General features: G+C 34.8%; 1 protein-coding gene and 1 pseudogene across 4 annotated transcripts in view; one reads left to right on the top strand and one right to left on the bottom strand.

Moving 5' to 3' along the window:
* The window catches only part of LIMA1 (LIM domain and actin binding 1), a 113,366-nt gene that overhangs the window by 90,909 nt on the left and 8,101 nt on the right, over positions 1 to 14,356 (bottom strand). The window contains exon 1 of one of the 4 annotated variants that reach the window (XM_051963040.1): positions 9,662 to 9,755. The exons of 2 other annotated variants lie outside the window; for them this stretch is intronic. The gene's annotated coding sequence lies outside the window, so the exon portion shown is untranslated. Of the gene's footprint in view, positions 1 to 9,435; positions 9,495 to 9,661; positions 9,756 to 14,356 lie in introns of those variants that run through there. One more of the 4 variants, XM_051963039.1, reaches the window with a different exon arrangement.
* On the top strand, positions 10,205 to 12,637 carry LOC127539066 (60S ribosomal protein L9-like; annotated as a pseudogene).

Here is a 14,356-nt window from a genome sequence, read left to right as displayed (position 1 = left end):
TAGAGGAACACAAGATAGTTTACCTCTCAGATCTATGGAAGAGGAAGGAATTTATGACCAAAGAAGAACTAGAGATCATTACTGATCACAAAATAGAAAATTGTGATTATACCAAACTGAAAAGTTTTTGTACAAACAAAACTAATGCAGACAAGATTAGAAGGGAAGCAATAAACTGGGAAAATATTTTTACAGTCAAAGATTCTAATAAAGGACTCATTTCCAAAATATATAGAGAATTGACTCTAATTTATAAGAAATCAAGCCATTCTCCAATTGATAAATGGTCAAAGGATATGAACAGACAATTCTCAGACAAAGAAATTGAAACTATTTCTAGCCATATGAAAACATGCTCCAAGTCATTATTAATCATTAAGACAACTCTGAGATACCACTACATACCTGTCAGACTGGCTAGAATGATAGGGAAAGATAATGTGGAATGTTGAAGGGGATGTGGGAAAACAGGGACACTAATACACTGTTGGTGGAATTGTGAATATATCCAACCATTCTGGAGAGCAATTTGGAACTATGCTCAAAAAGTTATCAAACTGTGCATATCCTTTGATCCAGTAGTGTTACTACTGGGCTTATATCCCAGAGAGATACTAAAGAAGGGAAAGGGACCTGTATGTGCACGAATGTTTGTGGCAGCCCTCTTTGTAGTGGCCAGAAATTGGAAACTGAATAGATGCCCATCAATTGGAAAATGGCTGAATAAATTGTGGTATATAAATATTATGGAATATTATTGTTTGGTAAGAAATGGCCAACAGGATGATTTCAGAAAGGCCTGGAGAAACTTACACGAACTGATGCTGAGTAAAACAAGCAGGGCCAGGAGATCATTATATACTTCAACAACGATACTATATGATGACCAATTCTGATGGTCCTGGCCATCCTCAGCAATGAGACGAACCAAATCAGTTCCAATGGAGCAGTAATGAACTGAACCAGCTACGCCCAGCGAAAGAACTCTGGGAGATGACTAAGAACTATTACATTGAATTTCCAATCCCTATATTTTTGCTCACCTGCATTTTTGATTTCCTTCACAGGCTAATTGTATAATATTTCAGAATCCAATTCTTTTTGTACAGCAAAATAACGGTTTGGTCATGTATACTTATTGTGTATCTAATTTATACTTTAATATATTTAACATCTACTGGTCATCCTGCCATCTGGGGGAGGAAGTAGGGGGAAAGAGGGGAAAAATTGGAACAAGAGGTTTGGCAATTGTCAATGCTGTAAAGTTATCCATACATATAACCTGTAAATAAAAGGCTATTAAAATAAAATAAAATTTAAAAATGCCCTTGAATTTTCACCTCGTACTAGCATAATTTGGCAAAGATAACAGGAAATGAGAAAATCAGTAATGAAGGGGTTGTGGGAAAATGGGCACTGCTGTTATTCCAATCATTCTGAAAAAAAATTGGAATTATTAAAAGAAAGTGATTAAAAAGTCTGAAACCTGTGACCCAGAGATTCCATTGCTGAGAATATGCCCTGAGGAGATTTATGACAAAATAAATGCCCCATATACACCAAAATACAATAATATTTTGCCACTTTAAAAAAAGTGTTGCTAAATATTTATAGCAACACTTTTTTTAAAGTGGCAAAATATTTATGTAGATGTCCACTGGGGGATGGCTGAAATAGTTGTATACATAAATGTAATGGAATCTTATTTACTGTGTTGTTTGAAATGATGAATAATGTGAACAGAGAGAAATATGAGACTTAAAGTGCCAGAAAATGTAGAAGGCAGAACCAAAAAAATGATAAACATGACTATTCTAAAGTAGATGAAGAATAACAATAAAACAACTAAAACATAATAATGTGAAATTATAATGATCAAGCTTGAGGCCAAAGAAAAAACATAAAAAGGCATCTCTGATGTACCTGATAAAAAGAGTCCAAAAACTAATATAAAAGTCCTAGAACTAACATTGTCTTCCCCTCCCCAACTACCAGACTTGCTTTCAATAAAGCCTTCAGCCATCACTGAGGGGAAAACACTTGGGGAGAGGAAATCACCTTCTTCATTACCAGGAACAATAACACCACCATCTGCCATTAATAGAGAGGTATAGGATCCCTGGGAGTAGCAGTCCTGCTTCTAGCCCAATCTTAACAGCCATCATCTGATGTAGTAACTTCCATGGAGAATGCACTAGCTACTCTCTCCAACTGCTAACCAACTGTCACACAGAACAGACCTAGCTATAAGAAAAATGGTAAACAGAATGTGCCAAGCAAGCCAGATTTCTACCACCACCTTGACCAATACCTCCCCCTCAGAGATCCTGATGGAAACAGTCCAAGATCCTGAACCCAAGAACCTAAAGAATAGCAATGCTTCCAGCATATGCCTTCAGCCATCTTCCTGTTGACTGCTTCTGCAAGTGCTAAATAAAGCCAAAACTACTAAAGATGCAGGAAAGAAAATTCACTAGCACAGTACTTAGTACTGTCAAATGGTTCAACATCAGAAACTATCACTATCAGCACAAGTGATGTTAAAAAGAGTCATTACTATCTCTTTTGTTCCTATACAAACATTTAAGGATCATGAGGCTTTTTCCATTTGACTAGCATCTCAATTTTCCACTACATTGTCTCCTCTATTAGAAGGTGAGCTCCTTGAAAGCAGAGACTGTCTTAGTTTTCTCCCAGGGCTTAGCACCATGCTTTGCATCTAATATATGCTTCATTCATTCATCTCACTTCCTTCTTTGCATGGGTGGCAAATATCAGGCTTTTTCCTTGTGTTGGTTAGTTTTATTAAACCTTTTCCTTCTTTTTTATTCTCTGTAAGTCAGCATGTATTATCTACTATATGGTAGGCAGTGTGTTGAATAATAGGGATACAAAAAAAGGCAAAAGACAGGACCAGGTTTTAAGGAGCTCACCAACTGAAAGAGACAACATGCAAACTATATATACATATACAGGATAAATTATAGATAATTAATAGAGGAAAGCACATGAATGAAAGGACATCATGTGAGATATTAACTGGAACTTGAAGAAAACCAGTGAGTTCCTCAGACAAATATGAGGAAGAATTCCAGGAAGGGGAGACAGCCATTGAAAATGCACTGACAGGGAAGATGGGAATTTTGTGGAAGAAAAAACAAGGTGGCTAATGTTACTGGATCAAAAAGAAAAAGGGTAGAGAGAGAAAAGATAAAGTGTAAGAAAATTGGAAAGGTAAGGAAGAACAGATTATGAAAGATTATGAAATATATTTGATGATAGATATAATAATGATCACCCATGAGTTTGAGCCAATATAAAATAGTGATTCATGGGCTCCAGCTTCCCAAAATGCATGGATGCTAAGGCTAATTAACCCAGATATTAAGCATTATTTCTTCTTCTCATGATATATGACACTTAAGAGTTAAGTTTCCCAAGTCTTTATCCCTCATTTCTCATTCCTCATTAGACTGCCAGCTGGGCTCTGTCATGCTATATAATGTTGTATAAATCAGACTCAAGAGGCTCTAGGCCATTGCATGATTCGACATCTGGAAATTATTCCATTGTATGCTGCCCTCACAATGGGGTCCCCCATACCAATATAATAGATCCCTATTGGCATCTATTCTCTTGTAACTTTGAATAATAATCCAGGTTATTAACTGGGTAACTGAGCTCTCCTGCAATACAAGTATATCCTGAATGAAGATCCAGCAAAGAACACTGAAAAATGGATAGCCTTGGCAGAAAGGGCCACCTCTTCATGTGAGAGAGGAGATAGTGATGTGAATAAGTAGGCTATATAAAAGGGAACTTTTGAATAGTTTCCTCAAATTTTTCAATGAAATATGAGGCAAAATTCTCAACTGACAGGCTTGGAAACATAGGGAGGAGGAACACCATCAAATGTTTGAGGAGGGGATAAAAAGATGTACAAAAGGCACTCTAGTAAGAAAAGGAGTGAATTGATTAGAGAGGTATAAAGCCATTGCTTTTTCAAAGTGAGGGCTCAATTGAGATTAAGTAACATAAATGTAAATCAGCCATTATGGTTTTGTGATTTTTATTCCAGATTTACTGAGCAGCATCGTCATCTAAGACTAGTAAGAGAATAAGGGGCAAGTCACTGGAAAGAAGACAGTGGGTAGAGTTGAAATGGTTCATCAGGAGGTCAAGATAGGTAAAAGAGAAAAGTGTAGTCCGTGCAAAGGTGATAGCCTGGCAAAGAACTGAGGACTGAATGGATTGGAGATTGTGGGGAGGAGGAGGAAGAACAGGGCTTGTGGTTCAGAAGGAGAAGCAGAATAACAAAAGATTATGACTAGAAATGGGAATTTATCAGTTTATGAACATGGAAGTGGATCACTTGTAAATGCTATTAAAATGATGAATATGATCATCTGTGTGCAACTAAGAAAGAGTAAAAAGAACAAACCATAGTGAATAGGGTGAAAAACTAGGATGTCAAGGGACTATCAATATGTATATTGAACCCCCTTCAATATGAGGACAGAAGCTGGGAAAAAGAGAAAGAATGGGAGCCAGGAACTGAATTACTTGAGGAAAGATGGAGAGTATCCTAGAGGCAGTACATAACAGCTACCCGAATTTTGACTGGGTAGTATATATGGATTATGTGAACTTCAAGAGGTGAAATTACTGGGTGATGGGGTAAGGAGAGCTTAGTAGCGGCAATAGGGAACAAGGTGTATTCAAACTCTTTTACCTTTTCACCTAGTGACTTTTGGGATGTGAAAAAATATAACCAGTGCTGGAAAGGATCGCTAGAGAAGCTGTCATCTGGAGCCAGATTACAGTGTCTACAAGAAAATTGAGGGGATGGAGGGAAGGGGAAGTTTGTTATGCAGGGTACAAGCATTCCAAAGCGCATAGTTATGAAAGCAGCTTCCTTATTTCTCTCATACAGCTTTTGATTGACCCAAATTCCCTCATGGAGTTTCCTGGTCTGAAGGACAAAAGGTCCCAACTAGGTATACTTTGACCTCTCAGACTTGATCATAATTATCTAAGACCTGTGTCACATCCCAAAGACCTGCTGATGAGACATTTTTATGAAGAGGTAGAGTCATGTCTACCAAAGCAAACCCCCTCTTTTGTTACATATTCAGTATAATTCATCCTGACTCTGAGCCTGAACACCAAACTGAGCCAGAATGCTGGCTTTGAAGTTCTTCCTACAACAGTTTTCTTATCTCTTATAAGAAATGACTCTCTGGGAGGTGATATAAAAACAATAAAATTCCAATACTGTTAAGTGACTCAAATCAATATATATTCAAATTATGACTTATGACATAAAAGTAAACCTGTGACACCTGGAAAAGTTTGTTTAACCTGTAGACTTATTTAGTATTTCCCAAATCAACACTGCATAATATTAATGTTCAAATGAGCCATAATGAACAAAACATTCATTTCATTCTTATGTTCTCAGTTTAATTAGCTTCAAGACATTGCATGAAAATATATAAAATGTATCAAAAAGCAGAGAGAAAATGTGTTTCCATTTTTAAAAATCTGACAATTTATCTATTAGAACAAAGCAGATCAAGAGGTTGCACCGGCCTTGTGTCAGGGAGACCTGGGTTCAAACTCCTGCTTTAAGATCTCAAATAATGTAACCTTTTCGTGTCCCTGGACAATTGTTAAAGAATAGAAATATTAGAAAAATAGCTGTATCAGCAGAGGAAATTTCTCCCAGGAACTGATAAAATCAAATATTTTCTTGGAAAGGGGCAATCATGAATTATAAGACTTCACAAATTACAAGCACATAAGAGAGTCAAGATATGGGTTCTAAATCTAATTTTGCCATGGATTATTTTAGCTTGACCAAACTTTCCTCTATTGGTACTTAATATAGAATAAATACTAGCTGAGTAAAACTTGAACATAGGCAACTGATAACTCTTTGTTGACTATATAAGCAATTCTAAAGATAAAGAAAAGACTGGCGAGGACAATGGGGTTTTTATTTATTTATTCTTGTTGTTATTATTTGGGAAGAACCCCTTTGGAACCTTTTGGGATGTTAAAAAGTTGTGATAACAAATGTGAGAGAAAGCATTGCTCCTCAATTATTTTACTTCTAGTTCCTGTCAAGAAAAATAACTTTTCCACTGAAAATGAGAGAACAAAAATGACTAAGAGGCTGTTGATATCCAAGATAAGAAGATAGTAAGAGTGCCTCTAATTTTGCTTTATAAATTCAAGTCACCCAGACCAGATGAATTACATACTTGCATCCTAAAAGAACTTATAGATGTGATGTGACTGTTGAACCACCCTCAGTGATATATGAAAGATTATGGAAAATGAGAAGAGATACCATAAGACTAGGACAAGCCAAATGTCCCAATTTTCAAAAAAGAAAAAAAAAAGGAACAAAATATTGTCTGCAAACTATGGCCTATTGGTCAAAGTTTGACTTTAATCCTGGGAAAATTCTAGGATGGATCATTAAAGGGATTACTTACAAAAATCTACAAAGAGAAGTAATGATTACAAAGATCTACTATGGAGAACTGATGAAAGGGATAGATTCATAGAAACCTGGAGAATTCATATAAACTGATGCAAAGTGAAAAGAGCAAAGCAGGAGAATGATTTATACAATGACTACAATACTGTAAATAATAAAAACTGTGAAAGACTGTGATCACATAACAACCAATTATGACTCCAGAATGAATTCAGATAATCAATCATACCTCCTACTTCACAAACTAGAGAAAATGGACTAAGAGACATGCATTTCCAGATAAGGCCAATATATGGATTTCTTTTGTGTGACAACATCCTTATTTGTTTCAAGACAGAGCTTTTTTGGTGGGAGGGAGTGGGGATAGTTTTACTGAAAGAAAAGAGAATAAAGAATCACTAATAAATAATAAAGGAGCACAAGGAAGCTTAAAAGGAGACTATTGGAATTACTATGTAAAATTTTAAATATTAAAAAATGCTAACTTTGTCAAAAAAAAGTAATATACATTTTAGTTATAAGTAAGCTAGAAAAATTTTAAAAATTAATTTAACATTATTCTATGATGGAAAACTATACTAGAAGAAATGAAATGGATGATTTTGTAGAAACCCATAAAGACCTGTATGAACTAATGCAGAATGAAGTGAGCAAAATCAGGAGAATAATTCAATATTGTAACAATATTGTAAAGACAAACAACAATGAAAGATTTAGAAACTTTGATTAATGCAATGACCAACTATAATTCCAGAGGTCTCATGACAAAACATGAGAAATCCAGAGTGAGAATTAAAATATATATGTGAACATGGTCAATTCCCATATTTGTTTTGCTTGACAATTCAAATCTGTAAAGTTTTTGTCCTCTTTCTTAAGGAGGGGAGAAAGCAAATTTTTTAATTTAAAAATTTTTTAAATACATAAATACAAATTTTTTAAAATTAACATTATTCTAAATCCAAGCACTTATAACTTAAAGAGAAAAATGTCCAAACTGATATAATTTGCCCTCACTGCCCCCAAACATTTCTCTAACTCCAGGACGATTTATAGGAATCTTGAACAAAAGGAAATGTCACAAAATAATAAAACACACAGTGAACTGTATTAACATTTTTTATCTAATCTAATTTTATCTATTTTTTAATCTAATAAAGCAATAGTAAATTTTTTTAGAACACCCAGAGAATCACCCAACTAAAACCGATCATCCCTCTTTGACCACTCCCCCAAAAGCTACCCATTCCTTTTCAGTTGGTTATAAGTGAACAGAAGTAATCAAAAGGACCTCTTCCCTCTGATTAATCCTCCTCTAATCCCTTAAGGAAATGGAGAAAGAAAATAGACTTTTGTCTCAGGCATTCTTTTATCTTAGTGAGAGGAGCTACTATTTGTTCTAAGTTTGGTCCTTTCTTAATTCCTAGGCTCTTAGACTTTGATCTGGACCTTTTAATCATTTTCTAACAAGACTATGTCTAGAAAAGATCTTTTTAGGCTAAATAAAATGTTATTTCATAATATTTTCATTTGAACTAAAAGGACAATTAAATAAGTGTATGTATGTATGAATGTATATACCTATGTGTGTCCATGTCTGTATATATCTCTACGTATACACATATATTCATATTTTCATACTATGTGTGGTAGAGACTCACAATTCACATTCAGCAACCCTTCTGCTTTTGATATGGGAAGATATTAGTGTTTGTCAAATTCATAACAAAAAATAACATTAAAAAACAAAAACAAGGAGCCAGCAAAGATTAAAACATGGCTTATTTTTTAAAGTCACTTCCTTTTTAAAATGGATTATAAAATTTGTTTGAGTGAAATACTACTGATAATTTATTTAGACTTTAGCAAAGCTTTTGATTTAAGTTCTCACACTATTTTCATGGAGAAGATAAAGAAATATAGATTAGATGAAAAGAGAACTGGATGAATTCAGAAAAGAAATGTTTCAATATCATGGTGGCAGCAGTTATTTAGTGGTGTGTCCCAGGAATTAGATCCAGTTAATATTTTTATCAATGATTTGGACAAAATCATTGATTGTATGCTTATCAAATATATTGATGAGATCAAACTAAGAAGTAGGACTAAAATACTAGATTAGAAATTCTAAAGGATTTCAAGACAACACATTGGGCTGAATCCAATAAAATGAAATTCAATAAGAGTAAATATAAAATCTTTACATGTGGGTACAAAAACCTCCACAAATAAAGGATAGTGGAAGCAAGGTCAACTAGCGGTTCTGAGATAGATCAGGAAGGTTTAATGGACTGTAAATTCAATGAATTAACAGAAGGAATCATCATTAGCACCCCCCCCCCCAAAAAAAAAGAAAAAAAAAAAGAAAAAAGAAACTAATGCAATCTTGGGTTCTATAAAGCAATTTCTAAGAAGAGGGAAATGAAATTTCCACTGTGTTTTCTTGTCATCAGACCTCATCTGGAATATTGTCTTCACTCCTGATTACAAGAGGACACTGAAGATTACTCAGAGGAGAATAACCAAAATGGCAAATCCATGTGATATAAGAAATGGGTAAAGAAACTGGAGATGTTTAAACCTGGAGAAGAGATTATATTGTTCCATTTGGTTCTAAAAATCAGAATCAAGAGCAATGGATGAAAAGGAGGCCAAGTTTAGTCTGCTGTCAAGAAAAACTTCCCAGCAATTAAAAATGCCCCAGAATAGAATAAGCTGACTCACTTGGTGGGTATTTTGTAGGAGGGATTCTTTTCATGTATGGATTGGATTACATAACACTGAGATCATTTCCAATGATCAAATTAGGTGATTCCATGTTCCTTAATTTTCATATGTGCAAACAAAATATAACACGACTGTGGAAAGAACACTAAATGTGGGACAAATGGGCTTACATTCAAATGCCAGTTCTACTACTTACTGACCTATGTGGGCCTGGATCAGTCACTTCCTCTCTTTAGGCCTCCATTTCCTCATATTTAAAATGAAAGGGTTAGATAGCATAATCACTAGGGGTCTCTTACAATACTCATGATCCTATGAGGATAATAATATGTGCAACCACCTACCTAATAAGGTCATTGTGAGGTAAACTGTGAAGTGCTATTTAAATGGGAACCGTATTATTGCTAACCCAGACTCTAGACATACCTGCTCTGGAGGAGTCAGCCATTTCATAATCAAATATGGGTCTAGAACCTCTTCAGTACAGATGTCAGGCTTCACATTCCAAAATAAGCTCCTGCTTGCAAACAGAGAAACCTTAAAAGGTAGAGTTGGTCTTCAAGTATTTTATCTTCTCAAAAATCTCAGAATTAGCAAGGACTTAGGATCAGGCCATCCAGGACTCTAGCAGACTGAAGACAAGCAAGCCCCCAGAGGCACATTCCTGGAGAGTTGGGGGGAGGGACTGAGAGAGAGAGAGACAGAGACAGAGACATACAGACAGACAGACACAGAGAGAGTGTATGCAACCTACTTTCTAGTAGATACAACAAATTTACCAGGTTTTTCTAAAATGTCTTAGAACCTAGGAAACTAAATCTTTCTAATATATTTTATATTATGAAATACCACTAGGGCTAATCCAAGTTATTTGGAATCAATTTTAACTCCAGCCCACTCCTAAATAATGCCATTTGGTAAAGGTGTTTTAGATATTCCCTCTGAGAGTGGATAATTAACTAATTCATTGGAAGTGCAAGGACAGTTCAAAAGTGTTTTTAGGCATTAATGAATAAATGCTTTCAACTCAAAGACAGCATGGCAAAATAAATAACTATAATCATTTAGGGATAAAGATATTGAACCTAAACAAAAGCGAATACCGTATATGCTCGAGTATAAGCTGAATTTTTCTGCCCAATTTTTGGGCAGAAAATCCCCTTCTCGGCTTATACTCGAGTCACTAGATAAAACATGTGTAAATATCCTTTTGAATGCCCCCCTGCTGTGTAGTATATAGCACGAGTGCTGACTGTGATACTACAGGGCCGGCCATTGCTACGGTGATGCGGCTGTTCCTGTAGTATCACAGACGGTAACTGGACTATATACTAATGCTGGCAACCGCTCTACATACGTATACCGGCACCCGCTCTCCTCTTCTGTGGGCACCAGTGCGCTACCTAAACCTACTGATATAATAAGTTTTCCCAGATTTTTGGGTTAAAATTAGGGGCCTCGGCTTATATTCGGGACAGCTTATACTCGAGTATATACGGTAGAGGTTTCCCAGAAAAGGCAGGGAATTTACAAATTATTAGAACAGTCACACAAGCCTGATGTAAGTTTGCAGGGTCAATTCTCTTCTTAACTTTTGCACCATGTCCTGCAAAGTAATGTGTCAGATAACAATACTCTGGGCACAGTAAGTACTCAATATTTGTTAAAGGAATGTTGAAGTATTAACTTAGAATTTTCACTTGTCATTTATCAAGTTCACCACTCACAGCCTCAGAAATAAGTATCTATTGAAGACAGAATAACTAGTTTGTATTCTTCCCATTACAATTTCAAAAACACAAAGTAAATTAACAAATTACTTTCTTAATGATATTGCCATCTTTCTAAACTAGTCTTTTCAGATTAATAAGTTCTTTGCAAGTATAAGGCTTCTTGGTTTCACTTCAGACTATTTCTAGGAAAGAACTGGCTTCAACTGCTGCCTGAAATTTTACCTCACTTGTTGGTTTCAGAGCTTGCACACTATAAACAGCCAGTTAAGATTAACTTAATCACTCCCTTTAAACAAAAGAAACCGTATATCCGTCAAGGTGTTCTCCACAAAAATCCCAGTAGTAAATAATAATGGCTAAGAGAGAGCAAAAAACAAAATTACTGTATAAGAGCCTCAAAAAAGACCAGCATTTTTTTTTAATGTTGCTTCAGTTAATGGGGGGCCCATTCACCTCCATAATGAAGACCATTCTAAGCAAACGGATTTTTGATGTACACAAAAATGATGACCTCTCTCTAGAGGGTTGGACAGTTATTGTGAAGGGACCTAGAGGAATCATCTGTAAGGATTTCAACCATATCAGTATTGAGCTCTGTCTCCAAAAAGAAGAAAAAAAGGCTCCAAGTGGACAAGTGATAGGGAAATCAAAAAGAACTTGAAACCATAAGCACAATCTGGAATCATATACAAAACATCTTCAAATTATAAAAGGGAAAGGACCCACATATGCAAAAATGTTTATAGTAGCCCTTTTTGTATATGAATGTAATGGAATATTGTTGTTTTATATGAATTAGTGAGCAGGCTGATTTCAGAAAAGCCTGGAAAGAATGACGTGAACTGATACTACGCAAAGTGAACAAATCAAAAGAACATTGTACACAGTAACAAGATTGTCTGATGATCAACTGTAATGGACTTGGATCTTTTCAACAATGAGGTTATTTAAAGTAATTCCAATGGATTTGTGATGGAAGATGCCATCAGCATCCAGGGGAAGAAGTATGGAGACTGAATGTGGACAGAGTACAGTATTTTATCTTTTGGGGAGTTGCTGTTTGCTTGAGGTTTTTTCTCTCAAGATTTTTTACCTTTTGTTCTGGTGTGTGTGTGTGTGTGTACAGTGTGTGTGTGTGCGCGCGCGTGCGTGCAGCATGAAGAATGTGGATATAAGTTTAAAAGAAATGTATAAGTTTGACCAATATCAGATTGTTTGCTGTTTTTGGGAGGGGAAAAGGAAGAAGGGGGAAAATATGCAACATAAGGTTTTGCAGGAATAAAATACTGAAGCATTTGTGGGGTTTTTTGTGTGTTTTTGGAGAACAAAATACTATTGAGGGGAGGGGAAACCATGATCAAAAATGTTCCCCTGGGTTTTTGTTTTAAGGTCTCTGTACACCCACTTCCCCATCAAATGTTGTTAAAATCAAAAATTTCTTGACTGAAAAATATATCTGAAGAGTATGCATGAGATCACTTATTTGTGCTGTTTCTCAAGCTCCACTCCCCCCAATAAGTTAATTCTTGAAGGAAATGATAATGAATTTGTATCAAATTCAGGTGCCCTGATGCAACAGGTCATCACAGTCAAAAACAAGAATATGAGAAAACTTTTGGATTATATCTATGTTTCTGAGAAAGGGACAGTTCAATAAGCAGATGAATAAGTTAGGAAAGATATCAAAAGCCATGTCCTGAGAAGTCAACACTTTCAGATGTCAAAATAAAAATATTTTTGTCAAAAAAAAAAATGCCAACACTGTGCCCATGGAACATTTTTTTTGACAGCTAAGAAAAAAATTAGCTTATCTTTAAAATTAAAGGATTGGATTTTATCTTCTCTAACAACCCTTTCCAGTTCTAAATTATTTTACATTGTATATCATTGTATATTATATAATATAACATTATTACATCTCCTAAGTACTAGACAAAAAAAATATGCACTACCAAAAATATCTTTAAAGTATTCAGTTTTCCTAAACATTTTTCAAACAAGATTCTGGAAGAAAACAGAATTGAAAAATAGGTTATTTGGACTTAAGTTCCAGTAACGTTTGAATTAAATAAAATACTGAGAGAATGGGGGAATTACAATTATGTCTTCTAACTAACTAGAAAATCCTTTTAATTTTAAGCTTTAATTACTGAAAAACTAGTTACTCTAATTCCCCAAGTTCTAGTAACTAGTTATTTTTAAAACAAACAAAAACTTGGTTGTATAGTCGCTCAATGAGTCTATATAATATGGGGAATATAAGAAGGTTATTGAAGAAGTTCAAACCTAAGATTTGAGACATCTAACACAATTTAGCACAAATATATTCTGCTCATACTGTTCGCTGTTTCACATGGGTTAATTTTGGTTGCTTGAATAAGATTAAATATTCTTCTTGTGCATACTTCACTTATGCTACTTAGTATTACAATCACCCTTAACTGGTCTTCTTGATTGCAGTTTCTTATACTCTTCAATCTCATTTTCACAAAAAAAAAAAAAAAAAAAAAAAAAAAAAAGCCCCCAAATCTAAGACATTCCTGTAGTAAAAAACTTTCAGAAGCTCAGCAGTGCCAACCAAGTATGAGTGTAAATTTAGGCTAATAGTCAAGGTTATATACAATCTGGTTTCTATCTATCTAGAAAACTGTACCTAGCAAAATTTTCCTTCAACCATGCTTATGTTCTTGCTGACCTCCATTCTTTTCTTGCTGTATCCTGTGTCTCCATTCCTTTGCTCAACAATATGACTCTAGTAGGTCATTTATCATCTCTGCCTCTTAAAATCCCTCCCTTATTTCTAGGCCTATATCACACTTCCTCCACAAAGTTTTTTGTACTCTCAGGAGAAAAAAAATTCTCCCTTTCTCAAATATTACTTTCTCTAGACCTTTCTTTTATATCTATCATAGTTGACTTTTTATTTATCTTTAAACTTCAGTCACATCTAGTGAGTTGCCAAGTTTTCTTCTATCCTCTTGACATTTATTTCTCTACTAAAATCGTTACCACCACCCTAGTCTGGATCCCTCTTGCACAGACTTTATAAATATCTTGCTTTTCCTTTCATCAACCATTTAAACAGCAAATTCTACCTTATTTTCATATCTTTGTATCCCCACTTCAGTAATAAACTGATTAATTAGGAGAAAACATATAGTACCCAAATTAGGAAAATAACTTCTTCAAGAAAAAAAATCTTTTTAGAAAAATACAGAGTCACAATATGACTTTTATGGAAATGTTTTGCATAACTTCACATGGGCCTTTTCAAAGAGAAGGGAGGAGAGAATTTTGAAATCAAAAATTTAAAAAACAAAAATACTGTGCATTTTAAACACCTAAATGACAATGTTTAAATGAATATTTTCTTGAGGGAAAAAAAAGG

The sequence above is a fragment of the Antechinus flavipes genome, chromosome 5 (assembly GCF_016432865.1).
Source record: "Antechinus flavipes isolate AdamAnt ecotype Samford, QLD, Australia chromosome 5, AdamAnt_v2, whole genome shotgun sequence".
NCBI lineage: Eukaryota > Metazoa > Chordata > Mammalia > Dasyuromorphia > Dasyuridae > Antechinus > Antechinus flavipes.
The sequence above is the reverse complement of the archived record's forward strand: the minus strand, read 5'-3'. Positions and strand labels throughout refer to the sequence as shown.